Genomic DNA, 22,341 nt, shown 5'->3' with positions numbered 1-22,341 from the left:
TTACAAATACAGTACTGTTTGTGATACAAAAAGTGTCCAGAAAAGAGTGTATATACATTTGATGTAGACTTGTCTAATTCAAAGGAGGAGGGGGGGAGCGAGGTGAGGTGAGGAAAGGAAAGTCTTTAATTGCCAAGTATTGATTGATTGAAAACTTTATTAACAGATTGCAGAATGGGTACAATACAGTACAGCTCAATACACACAATTGTTAAGGGGATGCAGACCAGAGAAGTATGTATCAATGTAACAATGTATCTCCCCATTGCCCATTTCTAAATAGTCTCGTTTAAAACAAATAAAGCATGAACATTTGCATGGTGTACCTTTCTGTGACAGACAGAACCTTCAACCCCCCCCCCCCCTTCACCACCCCGAAACCCCCCACAGAACAGACCAACCACAACACTCACCTGTCTAGTCCAACTACCCCAAGACAATGGACACACCTCTCACTTCTCCTGTATATAATGTAAGCAGTATCATCGATCTTGAGCTCAGTTGGATACACCCGGCCAGTGTCCACTCTGAGTCATCCAGCTGTAACTCAAGCCTACCTGACTGTCTACATTGATTGATCCGGGAACATTCTCCCACAATTTGATATATTTTTTCGGGATCTCAGAACTACCGGCGCGATTCCCTTCATCTAGCTGCAGAGGAGGGGTATTAGTACGTCAACAACACACGGTAAGGGTTAAAGCCTTCCCCCCAGGTGAGGGAACATTCTCCCACATAGCCTATAGACAGCCCTTCAGCAATTGATTGATTGATAACTTGAAAATTGTATTAACAGATTGCAGAATGGGTACAATACAGCTCAATACACACAATTGTTAAGGGGATGCAGACCAGAGAAAGACTTTCGTCTTGTTTACATCAGGGTCCCCCATTTTCAATTCATCGTGACATTTATGACATACATGACACATAGATATACAGTAGTTACATTTGTGACATACAAGATATGCAAATATACAGTACTGTTAAACAGAGATCCTAACTGTACATTGGGAGAGGGTGGGTGGGTGGGTGGGAGTGGGCGTTCGGACATTTTCGGGGGCCAGTTTCGAATTGCAGCCTCCCGTAGGTGCTCTTTGAGAGCTGTTTTGAAGGTGGTTAGGGATTCAAATATTCCTTTACAGCTGTGGGTAGAGCGTTCCACATTGATGTGGCATAATTGCGAAACATGTTTAGTCCCTTGTTTGAGCCGAATCTGGGTTGCACCTGATTTGTGGAGCTCCCTCTGGTGTTGTGGTCGTGATATTCACTTGGTGGTGTAGTGTATCTTGTAGACCAGGCCCATTGCAAGTTGCTGTACGCTGTCGTCTACTCTAAGCCATCCTAGGATGTCAAAGTGGGCAGGGGTGAGGTGGGTTCTAGGAGTCAGGTCAAGCAGTAGTCTGACCAGTTTGTTTTGTGATGTTTGTAATCTTGTTTTTAGTGCCTTTGAGGTGCTTTGGTTTCGATTGATTGACTGAAAATTGTATTAACAGATTGCAGAATGGGTACAATACAGTACAGCTCAATACAAACAATTGTTAAGGGGATGCAGACCAGAGAAAGACTTTCGTCTTGTTTACATCAGGGTCCCCCATTTTCAATTCATCATAACATATATGACATACATGACATACAGATAGACAGTACTGCTACATCTATACATTTATGACATACCAGATTTACAAATACAGTACTGTTTGTGATACAAAAAGTGTCCAGAAAAGAGTGTATATACATTTGATGTAGACTTGTCTAATTCAAAGGAGGAGGGGGGGAGCGAGGTGAGGTGAGGAAAGGAAAGTCTTTAATTGCCAAGTATTGATTGATTGAAAACTTTATTAACAGATTGCAGAATGGGTACAATACAGTACAGCTCAATACACACAATTGTTAAGGGGATGCAGACCAGAGAAGTATGTATCAATGTAACAATGTATCTCCCCATTGCCCATTTCTAAATAGTCTCGTTTAAAACAAATAAAGCATGAACATTTGCATGGTGTACCTTTCTGTGACAGACAGAACCTTCAACCCCCCCCCCCCCTTCACCACCCCGAAACCCCCCACAGAACAGACCAACCACAACACTCACCTGTCTAGTCCAACTACCCCAAGACAATGGACACACCTCTCACTTCTCCTGTATATAATGTAAGCAGTATCATCGATCTTGAGCTCAGTTGGATACACCCGGCCAGTGTCCACTCTGAGTCATCCAGCTGTAACTCAAGCCTACCTGACTGTCTACATTGATTGATCCGGGAACATTCTCCCACAATTTGATATATTTTTTCGGGATCTCAGAACTACCGGCGCGATTCCCTTCATCTAGCTGCAGAGGAGGGGTATTAGTACGTCAACAACACACGGTAAGGGTTAAAGCCTTCCCCCCAGGTGAGGGAACATTCTCCCACATAGCCTATAGACAGCCCTTCAGCAATTGATTGATTGATAACTTGAAAATTGTATTAACAGATTGCAGAATGGGTACAATACAGCTCAATACACACAATTGTTAAGGGGATGCAGACCAGAGAAAGACTTTCGTCTTGTTTACATCAGGGTCCCCCATTTTCAATTCATCGTGACATTTATGACATACATGACACACAGATATACAGTAGTTACATTTGTGACATACAAGATATGCAAATATACAGTACTGTTAAACAGAGATCCTAACTGTACATTGGGAGAGGGTGGGTGGGTGGGTGGGAGTGGGCGTTCGGACATTTTCGGGGGCCAGTTTCGAATTGCAGCCTCCCGTAGGTGCTCTTTGAGAGCTGTTTTGAAGGTGGTTAGGGATTCAAATATTCCTTTACAGCTGTGGGTAGAGCGTTCCACATTGATGTGGCATAATTGCGAAACATGTTTAGTCCCTTGTTTGAGCCGAATCTGGGTTGCACCTGATTTGTGGAGCTCCCTCTGGTGTTGTGGTCGTGATATTCACTTGGTGGTGTAGTGTATCTTGTAGACCAGGCCCATTGCAAGTTGCTGTACGCTGTCGTTTACTCTAAGCCATCCTAGGATGTCAAAGTGGGCAGGGGTGAGGTGGGTTCTAGGAGTCAGGTCAAGCAGTAGTCTGACCAGTTTGTTTTGTGATGTTTGTAATCTTGTTTTTAGTGCCTTTGAGGTGCTTTGGTTTCGATTGATTGACTGAAAATTGTATTAACAGATTGCAGAATGGGTACAATACAGTACAGCTCAATACAAACAATTGTTAAGGGGATGCAGACCAGAGAAAGACTTTCGTCTTGTTTACATCAGGGTCCCCCATTTTCAATTCATCATAACATATATGACATACATGACATACAGATAGACAGTACTGCTACATCTATACATTTATGACATACCAGATTTACAAATACAGTACTGTTTGTGATACAAAAAGTGTCCAGAAAAGAGTGTATATACATTTGATGTAGACTTGTCTAATTCAAAGGAGGAGGGGGGGAGCAAGGTGAGGTGAGGAAAGGAAAGTCTTTATTTGCCAAGTATTGATTGATTGAAAACTTTATTAACAGATTGCAGAATGGGTACAATACAGTACAGCTCAATACACACAATTGTTAAGGGGATGCAGACCAGAGAAGTATGTATCAATGTAACAATGTATCTCCCCATTGCCCATTTCTAAATAGTCTCGTTTAAAACAAATAAAGCATGAACATTTGCATGGTGTACCTTTCTGTGACAGACAGAACCTTCAACCCCCCCCCCCCTTCACCACCCCGAAACCCCCCACAGAACAGACCAACCACAACACTCACCTGTCTAGTCCAACTACCCCAAGACAATGGACACACCTCTCACTTCTCCTGTATATAATGTAAGCAGTATCATCGATCTTGAGCTCAGTTGGATACACCCGGCCAGTGTCCACTCTGAGTCATCCAGCTGTAACTCAAGCCTACCTGACTGTCTACATTGATTGATCCGGGAACATTCTCCCACAATTTGATATATTTTTTCAGGATCTCAGAACTACCAGCGGGATTCCCTTCGCCTAGCTGCAGAGGAGGGGTATTAGTACGTCAACAACACAAGGTAAGGGTTAAAGCCTTCCCCCCAGGTGAGGGAACATTCTCCCACATAGCCTATAGACAGCCCTTCAGCAATTGATTGATTGATTGATTGAAAACTTAAAAATTGTATTAACAGATTGCAGAATGGGTACAATACAGCTCAATACACACAATTGTTAAGGGGATGCAGACCAGAGAAAGACTTTCGTCTTGTTTACATCAGGGTCCCCCATTTTCAATTCATAATGACATTTATGACATACATGACACACAGATATACAGTACTGTTACATTTGTGACATACAAGATATGCAAATATACAGTACTGTTAAACAGAGATCCTAACAGAAAATATATACATACGAGGGGGAGGAAACTGTACATTGGGGGGTGGTGGGTGGGTGGGTGGGAGTGGGCGTTCGGACATTTACGGGGGCCAGTTTCGAATTACAGCCTCCCGTAGGTGCTCTTTAAGAGCTGTTTTGAAGGTGGTTAGGGATTACATTTTTTTTTACAGGTGTGGGTAGGGCGTTCCACATTGATGTGGCATAATTGCGAAACATGTTTAGTCCCTTGTTTGAGCCGAATCTGGGTTTAACATGATTTGTGGAGCTCCCTCTGGTGTTGTGGTTGTGATATTCACTTGGTGGTGTAGTGTATCTTGTAGACCAGGCCCATTGCAAGTTGCTGTACGCTGTCGTCTACTCTAAGCCATCCTAGGATGTCAAAGTGGGCAGGGGTGAGGTGGGTTCTAGGAGTAAGGTCAAGCAGTAGTCTGACCAGTTTGTTTTGTGATGTTTGTAATCTTGTTTTTAGTGCCTTTGAGGTGCTTTGGTTTCGATTGATTGACTGAAAATTGTATTAACAGATTGCAGAATGGGTACAATACAGTACAGCTCAATACAAACAATTGTTAAGGGGATGCAGACCAGAGAAAGACTTTCGTCTTGTTTACATCAGGGTCCCCCATTTTCAATTCATCATAACATATATGACATACATGACATACAGATAGACAGTACTGCTACATCTATACATTTATGACATACCAGATTTACAAATACAGTACTGTTTGTGATACAAAAAGTGTCCAGAAAAGAGTGTATATACATTTGATGTAGACTTGTCTAATTCAAAGGAGGAGGGGGGGAGCAAGGTGAGGTGAGGAAAGGAAAGTCTTTATTTGCCAAGTATTGATTGATTGAAAACTTTATTAACAGATTGCAGAATGGGTACAATACAGTACAGCTCAATACACACAATTGTTAAGGGGATGCAGACCAGAGAAGTATGTATCAATGTAACAATGTATCTCCCCATTGCCCATTTCTAAATAGTCTCGTTTAAAACAAATAAAGCATGAACATTTGCATGGTGTACCTTTCTGTGACAGACAGAACCTTCAACCCCCCCCCCCTTCACCACCCCGAAACCCCCCACAGAACAGACCAACCACAACACTCACCTGTCTAGTCCAACTACCCCAAGACAATGGACACACCTCTCACTTCTCCTGTATATAATGTAAGCAGTATCATCGATCTTGAGCTCAGTTGGATACACCCGGCCAGTGTCCACTCTGAGTCATCCAGCTGTAACTCAAGCCTACCTGACTGTCTACATTGATTGATCCGGGAACATTCTCCCACAATTTGATATATTTTTTCAGGATCTCAGAACTACCAGCGGGATTCCCTTCGCCTAGCTGCAGAGGAGGGGTATTAGTACGTCAACAACACAAGGTAAGGGTTAAAGCCTTCCCCCCAGGTGAGGGAACATTCTCCCACATAGCCTATAGACAGCCCTTCAGCAATTGATTGATTGATTGATTGAAAACTTAAAAATTGTATTAACAGATTGCAGAATGGGTACAATACAGCTCAATACACACAATTGTTAAGGGGATGCAGACCAGAGAAAGACTTTCGTCTTGTTTACATCAGGGTCCCCCATTTTCAATTCATAATGACATTTATGACATACATGACACACAGATATACAGTACTGTTACATTTGTGACATACAAGATATGCAAATATACAGTACTGTTAAACAGAGATCCTAACAGAAAATATATACATACGAGGGGGAGGAAACTGTACATTGGGGGGTGGTGGGTGGGTGGGTGGGAGTGGGCGTTCGGACATTTACGAGGGCCAGTTTCGAATTACAGCCTCCCGTAGGTGCTCTTTAAGAGCTGTTTTGAAGGTGGTTAGGGATTACATTTTTTTTTACAGGTGTGGGTAGGGCGTTCCACATTGATGTGGCATAATTGCGAAACATGTTTAGTCCCTTGTTTGAGCCGAATCTGGGTTTAACATGATTTGTGGAGCTCCCTCTGGTGTTGTGGTTGTGATATTCACTTGGTGGTGTAGTGTATCTTGTAGACCAGGCCCATTGCAAGTTGCTGTACGCTGTCGTCTACTCTAAGCCATCCTAGGATGTCAAAGTGGGCAGGGGTGAGGTGGGTTCTAGGAGTAAGGTCAAGCAGTAGTCTGACCAGTTTGTTTTGTGATGTTTGTAATCTTGTTTTTAGTGCCTTTGAGGTGCTTTGGTTTCGATTGATTGACTGAAAATTGTATTAACAGATTGCAGAATGGGTACAATACAGTACAGCTCAATACAAACAATTGTTAAGGGGATGCAGACCAGAGAAAGACTTTCGTCTTGTTTACATCATCAGGGTCCCCCATTTTCAATTCATCATAACATATATGACATACATGACATACAGATAGACAGTACTGCTACATCTATACATTTATGACATACCAGATTTACAAATACAGTACTGTTTGTGATACAAAAAGTGTCCAGAAAAGAGTGTATATACATTTGATGTAGACTTGTCTAATTCAAAGGAGGAGGGGGGGAGCGAGGTGAGGTGAGGAAAGGAAAGTCTTTAATTGCCAAGTATTGATTGATTGAAAACTTTATTAACAGATTGCAGAATGGGTACAATACAGTACAGCTCAATACACACAATTGTTAAGGGGATGCAGACCAGAGAAGTATGTATCAATGTAACAATGTATCTCCCCATTGCCCATTTCTAAATAGTCTCGTTTAAAACAAATAAAGCATGAACATTTGCATGGTGTACCTTTCTGTGACAGACAGAACCTTCAACCCCCCCCCCCTTCACCACCCCGAAACCCCCCACAGAACAGACCAACCACAACACTCACCTGTCTAGTCCAACTACCCCAAGACAATGGACACACCTCTCACTTCTCCTGTATATAATGTAAGCAGTATCATCGATCTTGAGCTCAGTTGGATACACCCGGCCAGTGTCCACTCTGAGTCATCCAGCTGTAACTCAAGCCTACCTGACTGTCTACATTGATTGATCTGGGAACATTCTCCCACAATTTGATATATTTTTTCGGGATCTCAGAACTACCGGCGCGATTCCCTTCATCTAGCTGCGGAGGAGGGGTATTAGTACGTCAACAACACACGGTAAGGGTTAAAGCCTTCCCCCCAGGTGAGGGAACATTCTCCCACATAGCCTATAGACAGCCCTTCAGCAATTGATTGATTGATAACTTGAAAATTGTATTAACAGATTGCAGAATGGGTACAATACAGCTCAATACACACAATTGTTAAGGGGATGCAGACCAGAGAAAGACTTTCGTCTTGTTTACATCAGGGTCCCCCATTTTCAATTCATCGTGACATTTATGACATACATGACACACAGATATACAGTAGTTACATTTGTGACATACAAGATATGCAAATATACAGTACTGTTAAACAGAGATCCTAACTGTACATTGGGAGAGGGTGGGTGGGTGGGTGGGAGTGGGCGTTCGGACATTTTCGGGGGCCAGTTTCGAATTGCAGCCTCCCGTAGGTGCTCTTTGAGAGCTGTTTTGAAGGTGGTTAGGGATTCAAATATTCCTTTACAGCTGTGGGTAGAGCGTTCCACATTGATGTGGCATAATTGCGAAACATGTTTAGTCCCTTGTTTGAGCCGAATCTGGGTTGCACCTGATTTGTGGAGCTCCCTCTGGTGTTGTGGTCGTGATATTCACTTGGTGGTGTAGTGTATCTTGTAGACCAGGCCCATTGCAAGTTGCTGTACGCTGTCGTCTACTCTAAGCCATCCTAGGATGTCAAAGTGGGCAGGGGTGAGGTGGGTTCTAGGAGTCAGGTCAAGCAGTAGTCTGACCAGTTTGTTTTGTGATGTTTGTAATCTTGTTTTTAGTGCCTTTGAGGTGCTTTGGTTTCGATTGATTGACTGAAAATTGTATTAACAGATTGCAGAATGGGTACAATACAGTACAGCTCAATACAAACAATTGTTAAGGGGATGCAGACCAGAGAAAGACTTTCGTCTTGTTTACATCAGGGTCCCCCATTTTCAATTCATCATAACATATATGACATACATGACATACAGATAGACAGTACTGCTACATCTATACATTTATGACATACCAGATTTACAAATACAGTACTGTTTGTGATACAAAAAGTGTCCAGAAAAGAGTGTATATACATTTGATGTAGACTTGTCTAATTCAAAGGAGGAGGGGGGGAGCGAGGTGAGGTGAGGAAAGGAAAGTCTTTATTTGCCAAGTATTGATTGATTGAAAACTTTATTAACAGATTGCAGAATGGGTACAATACAGTACAGCTCAATACACACAATTGTTAAGGGGATGCAGACCAGAGAAGTATGTATCAATGTAACAATGTATCTCCCCATTGCCCATTTCTAAATAGTCTCGTTTAAAACAAATAAAGCATGAACATTTGCATGGTGTACCTTTCTGTGACAGACAGAACCTTCAACCCCCCCCCCCCCCCTTCACCACCCCGAAACCCCCCACAGAACAGACCAACCACAACACTCACCTGTCTAGTCCAACTACCCCAAGACAATGGACACACCTCTCACTTCTCCTGTATATAATGTAAGTAGTATCATCGATCTTGAGCTCAGTTGGATACACCCGGCCAGTGTCCACTCTGAGTCATCCAGCTGTAACTCAAGCCTACCTGACTGTCTACATTGATTGATCCGGGAACATTCTCCCACAATTTGATATATTTTTTCAGGATCTCAGAACTACCAGCGGGATTCCCTTCGCCTAGCTGCAGAGGAGGGGTATTAGTACGTCAACAACACAAGGTAAGGGTTAAAGCCTTCCCCCCAGGTGAGGGAACATTCTCCCACATAGCCTATAGACAGCCCTTCAGCAATTGATTGATTGATTGATTGAAAACTTAAAAATTGTATTAACAGATTGCAGAATGGGTACAATACAGCTCAATACACACAATTGTTAAGGGGATGCAGACCAGAGAAAGACTTTCGTCTTGTTTACATCAGGGTCCCCCATTTTCAATTCATAATGACATTTATGACATACATGACACACAGATATACAGTACTGTTACATTTGTGACATACAAGATATGCAAATATACAGTACTGTTAAACAGAGATCCTAACAGAAAATATATACATACAAGGGGGAGGAAACTGTACATTGGGGGGTGGTGGGTGGGTGGGTGGGAGTGGTCGTTCGGACATTTATGGGGGCCAGTTTCGAATTACAGCCTCCCGTAGGTGCTCTTTAAGAGCTGTTTTGAAGGTGGTTAGGGATTAATTTTTTTTTACAGGTGTGGGTAGGGCGTTCCACATTGATGTGGCATAATTGCGAAACATGTTTAGTCCCTTGTTTGAGCCGAATCTGGGTTTAACATGATTTGTGGAGCTCCCTCTGGTGTTGTGGTCGTGATATTCACTTGGTGGTGTAGTGTATCTTGTAGACCAGGCCCATTGCAAGTTGCTGTACGCTGTCGTCTACTCTAAGCCATCCTAGGATGTCAAAGTGGGCAGGGGTGAGGTGGGTTCTAGGAGTCAGGTCAAGCAGTAGTCTGACCAGTTTGTTTTGTGATGTTTGTAATCTTGTTTTTAGTGCCTTTGAGGTGCTTTGGTTTCGATTGATTGACTGAAAATTGTATTAACAGATTGCAGAATGGGTACAATACAGTACAGCTCAATACAAACAATTGTTAAGGGGATGCAGACCAGAGAAAGACTTTCGTCTTGTTTACATCAGGGTCCCCCATTTTCAATTCATCATAACATATATGACATACATGACATACAGATAGACAGTACTGCTACATCTATACATTTATGACATACCAGATTTACAAATACAGTACTGTTTGTGATACAAAAAGTGTCCAGAAAAGAGTGTATATACATTTGATGTAGACTTGTCTAATTCAAAGGAGGAGGGGGGAGCAAGGTGAGGTGAGGAAAGGAAAGTCTTTATTTGCCAAGTATTGATTGATTGAAAACTTTATTAACAGATTGCAGAATGGGTACAATACAGTACAGCTCAATACACACAATTGTTAAGGGGATGCAGACCAGAGAAGTATGTATCAATGTAACAATGTATCTCCCCATTGCCCATTTCTAAATAGTCTTGTTTAAAACAAATAAAGCATGAACATTTGCATGGTGTACCTTTCTGTGACAGACAGAACCTTCAACCCCCCCCCCCCTTCACCACCCCGAAACCCCCCACAGAACAGACCAACCACAACACTCACCTGTCTAGTCCAACTACCCCAAGACAATGGACACACCTCTCACTTCTCCTGTATATAATGTAAGCAGTATCATCGATCTTGAGCTCAGTTGGATACACCCGGCCAGTGTCCACTCTGAGTCATCCAGCTGTAACTCAAGCCTACCTGACTGTCTACATTGATTGATCCGGGAACATTCTCCCACAATTTGATATATTTTTTCAGGATCTCAGAACTACCAGCGGGATTCCCTTCGCCTAGCTGCAGAGGAGGGGTATTAGTACGTCAACAACACAAGGTAAGGGTTAAAGCCTTCCCCCCAGGTGAGGGAACATTCTCCCACATAGCCTATAGACAGCCCTTCAGCAATTGATTGATTGATTGATTGATTGAAAACTTAAAAATTGTATTAACAGATTGCAGAATGGGTACAATACAGCTCAATACACACAATTGTTAAGGGGATGCAGACCAGAGAAAGACTTTCGTCTTGTTTACATCAGGGTCCCCCATTTTCAATTCATAATGACATTTATGACATACATGACACACAGATATACAGTACTGTTACATTTGTGACATACAAGATATGCAAATATACAGTACTGTTAAACAGAGATCCTAACAGAAAATATATACATACAAGGGGGAGGAAACTGTACATTGGGGGGTGGTGGGTGGGTGGGTGGGAGTGGTCGTTCGGACATTTATGGGGGCCAGTTTCGAATTACAGCCTCCCGTAGGTGCTCTTTAAGAGCTGTTTTGAAGGTGGTTAGGGATTAATTTTTTTTTTACAGGTGTGGGTAGGGCGTTCCACATTGATGTGGCATAATTGCGAAACATGTTTAGTCCCTTGTTTGAGCCGAATCTGGGTTTAACATGATTTGTGGAGCTCCCTCTGGTGTTGTGGTCGTGATATTCACTTGGTGGTGTAGTGTATCTTGTAGACCAGGCCCATTGCAAGTTGCTGTACGCTGTCGTCTACTCTAAGCCATCCTAGGATGTCAAAGTGGGCAGGGGTGAGGTGGGTTCTAGGAGTCAGGTCAAGCAGTAGTCTGACCAGTTTGTTTTGTGATGTTTGTAATCTTGTTTTTAGTGCCTTTGAGGTGCTTTGGTTTCGATTGATTGACTGAAAATTGTATTAACAGATTGCAGAATGGGTACAATACAGTACAGCTCAATACAAACAATTGTTAAGGGGATGCAGACCAGAGAAAGACTTTCGTCTTGTTTACATCAGGGTCCCCCATTTTCAATTCATCATAACATATATGACATACATGACATACAGATAGACAGTACTGCTACATCTATACATTTATGACATACCAGATTTACAAATACAGTACTGTTTGTGATACAAAAAGTGTCCAGAAAAGAGTGTATATACATTTGATGTAGACTTGTCTAATTCAAAGGAGGAGGGGGGGAGCAAGGTGAGGTGAGGAAAGGAAAGTCTTTATTTGCCAAGTATTGATTGATTGAAAACTTTATTAACAGATTGCAGAATGGGTACAATACAGTACAGCTCAATACACACAATTGTTAAGGGGATGCAGACCAGAGAAGTATGTATCAATGTAACAATGTATCTCCCCATTGCCCATTTCTAAATAGTCTCGTTTAAAACAAATAAAGCATGAACATTTGCATGGTGTACCTTTCTGTGACAGACAGAACCTTCAACCCCCCCCCCCCTTCACCACCCCGAAACCCCCCACAGAACAGACCAACCACAACACTCACCTGTCTAGTCCAACTACCCCAAGACAATGGACACACCTCTCACTTCTCCTGTATATAATGTAAGCAGTATCATCGATCTTGAGCTCAGTTGGATACACCCGGCCAGTGTCCACTCTGAGTCATCCAGCTGTAACTCAAGCCTACCTGACTGTCTACATTGATTGATCCGGGAACATTCTCCCACAATTTGATATATTTTTTCAGGATCTCAGAACTACCAGCGGGATTCCCTTCGCCTAGCTGCAGAGGAGGGGTATTAGTACGTCAACAACACAAGGTAAGGGTTAAAGCCTTCCCCCCAGGTGAGGGAACATTCTCCCACATAGCCTATAGACAGCCCTTCAGCAATTGATTGATTGATTGATTGAAAACTTAAAAATTGTATTAACAGATTGCAGAATGGGTACAATACAGCTCAATACACACAATTGTTAAGGGGATGCAGACCAGAGAAAGACTTTCGTCTTGTTTACATCAGGGTCCCCCATTTTCAATTCATAATGACATTTATGACATACATGACACACAGATATACAGTACTGTTACATTTGTGACATACAAGATATGCAAATATACAGTACTGTTAAACAGAGATCCTAACAGAAAATATATACATACGAGGGGGAGGAAACTGTACATTGGGGGGTGGTGGGTGGGTGGGTGGGAGTGGGCGTTCGGACATTTACGGGGGCCAGTTTCGAATTACAGCCTCCCGTAGGTGCTCTTTAAGAGCTGTTTTGAAGGTGGTTAGGGATTACATTTTTTTTTACAGGTGTGGGTAGGGCGTTCCACATTGATGTGGCATAATTGCGAAACATGTTTAGTCCCTTGTTTGAGCCGAATCTGGGTTTAACATGATTTGTGGAGCTCCCTCTGGTGTTGTGGTTGTGATATTCACTTGGTGGTGTAGTGTATCTTGTAGACCAGGCCCATTGCAAGTTGCTGTACGCTGTCGTCTACTCTAAGCCATCCTAGGATGTCAAAGTGGGCAGGGGTGAGGTGGGTTCTAGGAGTAAGGTCAAGCAGTAGTCTGACCAGTTTGTTTTGTGATGTTTGTAATCTTGTTTTTAGTGCCTTTGAGGTGCTTTGGTTTCGATTGATTGACTGAAAATTGTATTAACAGATTGCAGAATGGGTACAATACAGTACAGCTCAATACAAACAATTGTTAAGGGGATGCAGACCAGAGAAAGACTTTCGTCTTGTTTACATCAGGGTCCCCCATTTTCAATTCATCATAACATATATGACATACATGACATACAGATAGACAGTACTGCTACATCTATACATTTATGACATACCAGATTTACAAATACAGTACTGTTTGTGATACAAAAAGTGTCCAGAAAAGAGTGTATATACATTTGATGTAGACTTGTCTAATTCAAAGGAGGAGGGGGGGAGCGAGGTGAGGTGAGGAAAGGAAAGTCTTTAATTGCCAAGTATTGATTGATTGAAAACTTTATTAACAGATTGCAGAATGGGTACAATACAGTACAGCTCAATACACACAATTGTTAAGGGGATGCAGACCAGAGAAGTATGTATCAATGTAACAATGTATCTCCCCATTGCCCATTTCTAAATAGTCTCGTTTAAAACAAATAAAGCATGAACATTTGCATGGTGTACCTTTCTGTGACAGACAGAACCTTCAACCCCCCCCCCCCCCCTTCACCACCCCGAAACCCCCCACAGAACAGACCAACCACAACACTCACCTGTCTAGTCCAACTACCCCAAGACAATGGACACACCTCTCACTTCTCCTGTATATAATGTAAGCAGTATCATCGATCTTGAGCTCAGTTGGATACACCCGGCCAGTGTCCACTCTGAGTCATCCAGCTGTAACTCAAGCCTACCTGACTGTCTACATTGATTGATCCGGGAACATTCTCCCACAATTTGATATATTTTTTCGGGATCTCAGAACTACCGGCGCGATTCCCTTCACCTAGCTGCAGAGGAGGGGTATTAGTACGTCAACAACACACGGTAAGGGTTAAAGCCTTCCCCCCAGGTGAGGGAACATTCTCCCACATAGCCTATAGACAGCCCTTCAGCAATTGATTGATTGATAACTTGAAAATTGTATTAACAGATTGCAGAATGGGTACAATACAGCTCAATACACACAATTGTTAAGGGGATGCAGACCAGAGAAAGACTTTCGTCTTGTTTACATCAGGGTCCCCCATTTTCAATTCATCGTGACATTTATGACATACATGACACACAGATATACAGTAGTTACATTTGTGACATACAAGATATGCAAATATACAGTACTGTTAAACAGAGATCCTAACTGTACATTGGGAGAGGGTGGGTGGGTGGGTGGGAGTGGGCGTTCGGACATTTTCGGGGGCCAGTTTCGAATTGCAGCCTCCCGTAGGTGCTCTTTGAGAGCTGTTTTGAAGGTGGTTAGGGATTCAAATATTCCTTTACAGCTGTGGGTAGAGCGTTCCACATTGATGTGGCATAATTGCGAAACATGTTTAGTCCCTTGTTTGAGCCGAATCTGGGTTGCACCTGATTTGTGGAGCTCCCTCTGGTGTTGTGGTCGTGATATTCACTTGGTGGTGTAGTGTATCTTGTAGACCAGGCCCATTGCAAGTTGCTGTACGCTGTCGTCTACTCTAAGCCATCCTAGGATGTCAAAGTGGGCAGGGGTGAGGTGGGTTCTAGGAGTCAGGTCAAGCAGTAGTCTGACCAGTTTGTTTTGTGATGTTTGTAATCTTGTTTTTAGTGCCTTTGAGGTGCTTTGGTTTTGATTGATTGACTGAAAATTGTATTAACAGATTGCAGAATAGGTACAATACAGTACAGCTCAATACAAACAATTGTTAAGGGGATGCAGACCAGAGAAAGACTTTCGTCTTGTTTACATCAGGGTCCCCCATTTTCAATTCATCATAACATATATGACATACATGACATACAGATAGACAGTACTGCTACATCTATAGATTTATGACATACCAGATTTACAAATACAGTACTGTTTGTGATACAAAAAGTGTCCAGAAAAGAGTGTATATACATTTGATGTAGACTTGTCTAATTCAAAGGAGGAGGGGGGGAGCGAGGTGAGGTGAGGAAAGGAAAGTCTTTATTTGCCAAGTATTGATTGATTGAAAACTTTATTAACAGATTGCAGAATGGGTACAATACAGTACAGCTCAATACACACAATTGTTAAGGGGATGCAGACCAGAGAAGTATGTATCAATGTAACAATGTATCTCCCCATTGCCCATTTCTAAATAGTCTCGTTTAAAACAAATAAAGCATGAACATTTGCATGGTGTACCTTTCTGTGACAGACAGAACCTTCAACCCCCCCCCCCCCTTCACCACCCCGAAACCCCCCACAGAACAGACCAACCACAACACTCACCTGTCTAGTCCAACTACCCCAAGACAATGGACACACCTCTCACTTCTCCTGTATATAATGTAAGCAGTATCATCGATCTTGAGCTCAGTTGGATACACCCGGCCAGTGTCCACTCTGAGTCATCCAGCTGTAACTCAAGCCTACCTGACTGTCTACATTGATTGATCCGGGAACATTCTCCCACAATTTGATATATTTTTTCAGGATCTCAGAACTACCAGCGGGATTCCCTTCGCCTAGCTGCAGAGGAGGGGTATTAGTACGTCAACAACACAAGGTAAGGGTTAAAGCCTTCCCCCCAGGTGAGGGAACATTCTCCCACATAGCCTATAGACAGCCCTTCAGCAATTGATTGATTGATTGATTGAAAACTTAAAAATTGTATTAACAGATTGCAGAATGGGTACAATACAGCTCAATACACACAATTGTTAAGGGGATGCAGACCAGAGAAAGACTTTCGTCTTGTTTACATCAGGGTCCCCCATTTTCAATTCATAATGACATTTATGACATACATGACACACAGATATACAGTACTGTTACATTTGTGACATACAAGATATGCAAATATACAGTACTGTTAAACAGAGATCCTAACAGAAAATATATACATACGAGGGGGAGGAAACTGTACATTGGGGGGTGGTGGGTGGGTGGGTGGGAGTGGGCGTTCGGACATTTACGGGGGCCAGTTTCGAATTACAGCCTCCCGTAGGTGCTCTTTAAGAGCTGTTTTGAAGGTGGTTAGGGATTACATTTTTTTTTACAGGTGTGGGTAGGGCGTTCCACATTGATGTGGCATAATTGCGAAACATGTTTAGTCCCTTGTTTGAGCCGAATCTGGGTTTAACATGATTTGTGGAGCTCCCTCTGGTGTTGTGGTTGTGATATTCACTTGGTGGTGTAGTGTATCTTGTAGACCAGGCCCATTGCAAGTTGCTGTACGCTGTCGTCTACTCTAAGCCATCCTAGGATGTCAAAGTGGGCAGGGGTGAGGTGGGTTCTAGGAGTAAGGTCAAGCAGTAGTCTGACCAGTTTGTTTTGTGATGTTTGTAATCTTGTTTTTAGTGCCTTTGAGGTGCTTTGGTTTCGATTGATTGACTGAAAATTGTATTAACAGATTGCAGAATGGGTACAATACAGTACAGCTCAATACAAACAATTGTTAAGGGGATGCAGACCAGAGAAAGACTTTCGTCTTGTTTACATCAGGGTCCCCCATTTTCAATTCATCATAACATATATGACATACATGACATACAGATAGACAGTACTGCTACATCTATACATTTATGACATACCAGATTTACAAATACAGTACTGTTTGTGATACAAAAAGTGTCCAGAAAAGAGTGTATATACATTTGATGTAGACTTGTCTAATTCAAAGGAGGAGGGGGGGAGCAAGGTGAGGTGAGGAAAGGAAAGTCTTTATTTGCCAAGTATTGATTGATTGAAAACTTTATTAACAGATTGCAGAATGGGTACAATACAGTACAGCTCAATACACACAATTGTTAAGGGGATGCAGACCAGAGAAGTATGTATCAATGTAACAATGTATCTCCCCATTGCCCATTTCTAAATAGTCTCGTTTAAAACAAATAAAGCATGAACATTTGCATGGTGTACCTTTCTGTGACAGACAGAACCTTCAACCCCCCCCCCCTTCACCACCCCGAAACCCCCCACAGAACAGACCAACCACAACACTCACCTGTCTAGTCCAACTACCCCAAGACAATGGACACACCTCTCACTTCTCCTGTATATAATGTAAGCAGTATCATCGATCTTGAGCTCAGTTGGATACACCCGGCCAGTGTCCACTCTGAGTCATCCAGCTGTAACTCAAGCCTACCTGACTGTCTACATTGATTGATCCGGGAACATTCTCCCACAATTTGATATATTTTTTCGGGATCTCAGAACTACCGGCGCGATTCCCTTCATCTAGCTGCAGAGGAGGGGTATTAGTACGTCAACAACACACGGTAAGGGTTAAAGCCTTCCCCCCAGGTGAGGGAACATTCTCCCACATAGCCTATAGACAGCCCTTCAGCAATTGATTGATTGATAACTTGAAAATTGTATTAACAGATTGCAGAATGGGTACAATACAGCTCAATACACACAATTGTTAAGGGGATGCAGACCAGAGAAAGACTTTCGTCTTGTTTACATCAGGGTCCCCCATTTTCAATTCATCGTGACATTTATGACATACATGACACACAGATATACAGTAGTTACATTTGTGACATACAAGATATGCAAATATACAGTACTGTTAAACAGAGATCCTAACTGTACATTGGGAGAGGGTGGGTGGGTGGGTGGGAGTGGGCGTTCGGACATTTTCGGGGGCCAGTTTCGAATTGCAGCCTCCCGTAGGTGCTCTTTGAGAGCTGTTTTGAAGGTGGTTAGGGATTCAAATATTCCTTTACAGCTGTGGGTAGAGCGTTCCACATTGATGTGGCATAATTGCGAAACATGTTTAGTCCCTTGTTTGAGCCGAATCTGGGTTGCACCTGATTTGTGGAGCTCCCTCTGGTGTTGTGGTCGTGATATTCACTTGGTGGTGTAGTGTATCTTGTAGACCAGGCCCATTGCAAGTTGCTGTACGCTGTCGTCTACTCTAAGCCATCCTAGGATGTCAAAGTGGGCAGGGGTGAGGTGGGTTCTAGGAGTCAGGTCAAGCAGTAGTCTGACCAGTTTGTTTTGTGATGTTTGTAATCTTGTTTTTAGTGCCTTTGAGGTGCTTTGGTTTCGATTGATTGACTGAAAATTGTATTAACAGATTGCAGAATGGGTACAATACAGTACAGCTCAATACAAACAATTGTTAAGGGGATGCAGACCAGAGAAAGACTTTCGTCTTGTTTACATCAGGGTCCCCCATTTTCAATTCATCATAACATATATGACATACATGACATACAGATAGACAGTACTGCTACATCTATACATTTATGACATACCAGATTTACAAATACAGTACTGTTTGTGATACAAAAAGTGTCCAGAAAAGAGTGTATATACATTTGATGTAGACTTGTCTAATTCAAAGGAGGAGGGGGGGAGCGAGGTGAGGTGAGGAAAGGAAAGTCTTTATTTGCCAAGTATTGATTGATTGAAAACTTTATTAACAGATTGCAGAATGGGTACAATACAGTACAGCTCAATACACACAATTGTTAAGGGGATGCAGACCAGAGAAGTATGTATCAATGTAACAATGTATCTCCCCATTGCCCATTTCTAAATAGTCTCGTTTAAAACAAATAAAGCATGAACATTTGCATGGTGTACCTTTCTGTGACAGACAGAACCTTCAACCCCCCCCCCCCTTCACCACCCCGAAACCCCCCACAGAACAGACCAACCACAACACTCACCTGTCTAGTCCAACTACCCCAAGACAATGGACACACCTCTCACTTCTCCTGTATATAATGTAAGCAGTATCATCGATCTTGAGCTCAGTTGGATACACCCGGCCAGTGTCCACTCTGAGTCATCCAGCTGTAACTCAAGCCTACCTGACTGTCTACATTGATTGATCCGGGAACATTCTCCCACAATTTGATATATTTTTTCAGGATCTCAGAACTACCAGCGGGATTCCCTTCATCTAGCTGCAGAGGAGGGGTATTAGTACGTCAACAACACAAGGTAAGGGTTAAAGCCTTCCCCCCAGGTGAGGGAACATTCTCCCACATAGCCTATAGACAGCCCTTCAGCAATTGATTGATTGATTGATTGATTGAAAACTTAAAAATTGTATTAACAGATTGCAGAATGGGTACAATACAGTACAGCTCAATACACACAATTGTTAAGGGGATGCAGACCAGAGAAAGACTTTCGTCTTGTTTACATCAGGGTCCCCCATTTTTTTTTACAGGTGTGGGTAGGGCGTTCCACATTGATGTGGCATAATTGCGAAACATGTTTAGTCCCTTGTTTGAGCCGAATCTGGGTTTAACATGATTTGTGGAGCTCCCTCTGGTGTTGTGGTCGTGGTATTCACTGACCTTTGGGAAGTATTTTGACATGTACATGGGTACCTTGGTCGTGTAGTGTATCTTGTAGACCAGGCCCATTGCAAGTTGCTGTACGCTGTCGTCTACTCTAAGCCATCCTAGGATGTCAAAGTGGGCAGGGGTGAGGTGGGTTCTAGGAGTAAGGTCAAGCAGTAGTCTGACCAGTTTGTTTTGTGATGTTTGTAATCTTGTTTTTAGTGCCTTTGAGGTGCTTTGGTTTCGATTGATTGACTGAAAATTGTATTAACAGATTGCAGAATGGGTACAATACAGTACAGCTCAATACAAACAATTGTTAAGGGGATGCAGACCAGAGAAAGACTTTCGTCTTGTTTACATCAGGGTCCCCCATTTTCAATTCATCATAACATATATGACATACATGACATACAGATAGACAGTACTGCTACATCTATACATTTATGACATACCAGATTTATAAATACAGTACTGTTTGTGATACAAAAAGTGTCCAGAAAAGAGTGTATATACATTTGATGTAGACATGTCTAATTCAAAGGAGGAGGGGGGGGAGCGAGGTGAGGTGAGGAAAGGAAAGTCTTTATTTGCCAAGTATTGATTGATTGAAAACTTTATTAACAGATTGCAGAATGGGTACAATACAGTACAGCTCAATACACACAATTGTTAAGGGGATGCAGACCAGAGAAGTATGTATCAATGTAACAATGTATCTCCCCATTGCCCATTTCTAAATAGTCTCGTTTAAAACAAATAAAGCATGAACATTTGCATGGTGTACCTTTCTGTGACAGACAGAACCTTCAACCCCCCCCCCCCCTTCACCACCCCGAAACCCCCCACAGAACAGACCAACCACAACACTCACCTGTCTAGTCCAACTACCCCAAGACAATGGACACACCTCTCACTTCTCCTGTATATAATGTAAGCAGTATCATCGATCTTGAGCTCAGTTGGATATACCCGGCCAGTGTCCACTCTGAGTCATCCAGCTGTAACTCAAGCCTACCTGACTGTCTACATTGATTGATCCGGGAACATTCTCCCACAATTTGATATATTTTTTCAGGATCTCAGAACTACCAGCGGGATTCCCTTCGCCTAGCTGCAGAGGAGGGGTATTAGTACGTCAACAACACAAGGTAAGGGTTAAAGCCTTCCCCCCAGGTGAGGGAACATTCTCCCACATAGCCTATAGACAGCCCTTCAGCAATTGATTGATTGATTGATTGAAAACTTAAAAATTGTATTAACAGATTGCAGAATGGGTACAATACAGCTCAATACACACAATTGTTAAGGGGATGCAGACCAGAGAAAGACTTTCGTCTTGTTTACATCAGGGTCCCCCATTTTCAATTCATAATGACATTTATGACATACATGACACACAGATATACAGTACTGTTACATTTGTGACATACAAGATATGCAAATATACAGTACTGTTAAACAGAGATCCTAACAGAAAATATATACATACAAGGGGGAGGAAACTGTACATTGGGGGGTGGTGGGTGGGTGGGTGGGAGTGGTCGTTCGGACATTTATGGGGGCCAGTTTCGAATTACAGCCTCCCGTAGGTGCTCTTTAAGAGCTGTTTTGAAGGTGGTTAGGGATTAATTTTTTTTTTACAGGTGTGGGTAGGGCGTTCCACATTGATGTGGCATAATTGCGAAACATGTTTAGTCCCTTGTTTGAGCCGAATCTGGGTTTAACATGATTTGTGGAGCTCCCTCTGGTGTTGTGGTCGTGATATTCACTTGGTGGTGTAGTGTATCTTGTAGACCAGGCCCATTGCAAGTTGCTGTACGCTGTCGTCTACTCTAAGCCATCCTAGGATGTCAAAGTGGGCAGGGGTGAGGTGGGTTCTAGGAGTCAGGTCAAGCAGTAGTCTGACCAGTTTGTTTTGTGATGTTTGTAATCTTGTTTTTAGTGCCTTTGAGGTGCTTTGGTTTCGATTGATTGACTGAAAATTGTATTAACAGATTGCAGAATGGGTACAATACAGTACAGCTCAATACAAACAATTGTTAAGGGGATGCAGACCAGAGAAAGACTTTCGTCTTGTTTACATCAGGGTCCCCCATTTTCAATTCATCATAACATATATGACATACATGACATACAGATAGACAGTACTGCTACATCTATACATTTATGACATACCAGATTTACAAATACAGTACTGTTTGTGATACAAAAAGTGTCCAGAAAAGAGTGTATATACATTTGATGTAGACTTGTCTAATTCAAAGGAGGAGGGGGGGAGCAAGGTGAGGTGAGGAAAGGAAAGTCTTTATTTGCCAAGTATTGATTGATTGAAAACTTTATTAACAGATTGCAGAATGGGTACAATACAGTACAGCTCAATACACACAATTGTTAAGGGGATGCAGACCAGAGAAGTATGTATCAATGTAACAATGTATCTCCCCATTGCCCATTTCTAAATAGTCTCGTTTAAAACAAATAAAGCATGAACATTTGCATGGTGTACCTTTCTGTGACAGACAGAACCTTCAACCCCCCCCCCCTTCACCACCCCGAAACC

Source organism: Notolepis coatsorum (genome assembly GCF_963971535.1).
Source record: "Notolepis coatsorum genome assembly, chromosome: 1".
NCBI lineage: Eukaryota > Metazoa > Chordata > Actinopteri > Aulopiformes > Paralepididae > Notolepis > Notolepis coatsorum.
The sequence above is the reverse complement of the archived record's forward strand: the minus strand, read 5'-3'. Positions refer to the sequence as shown.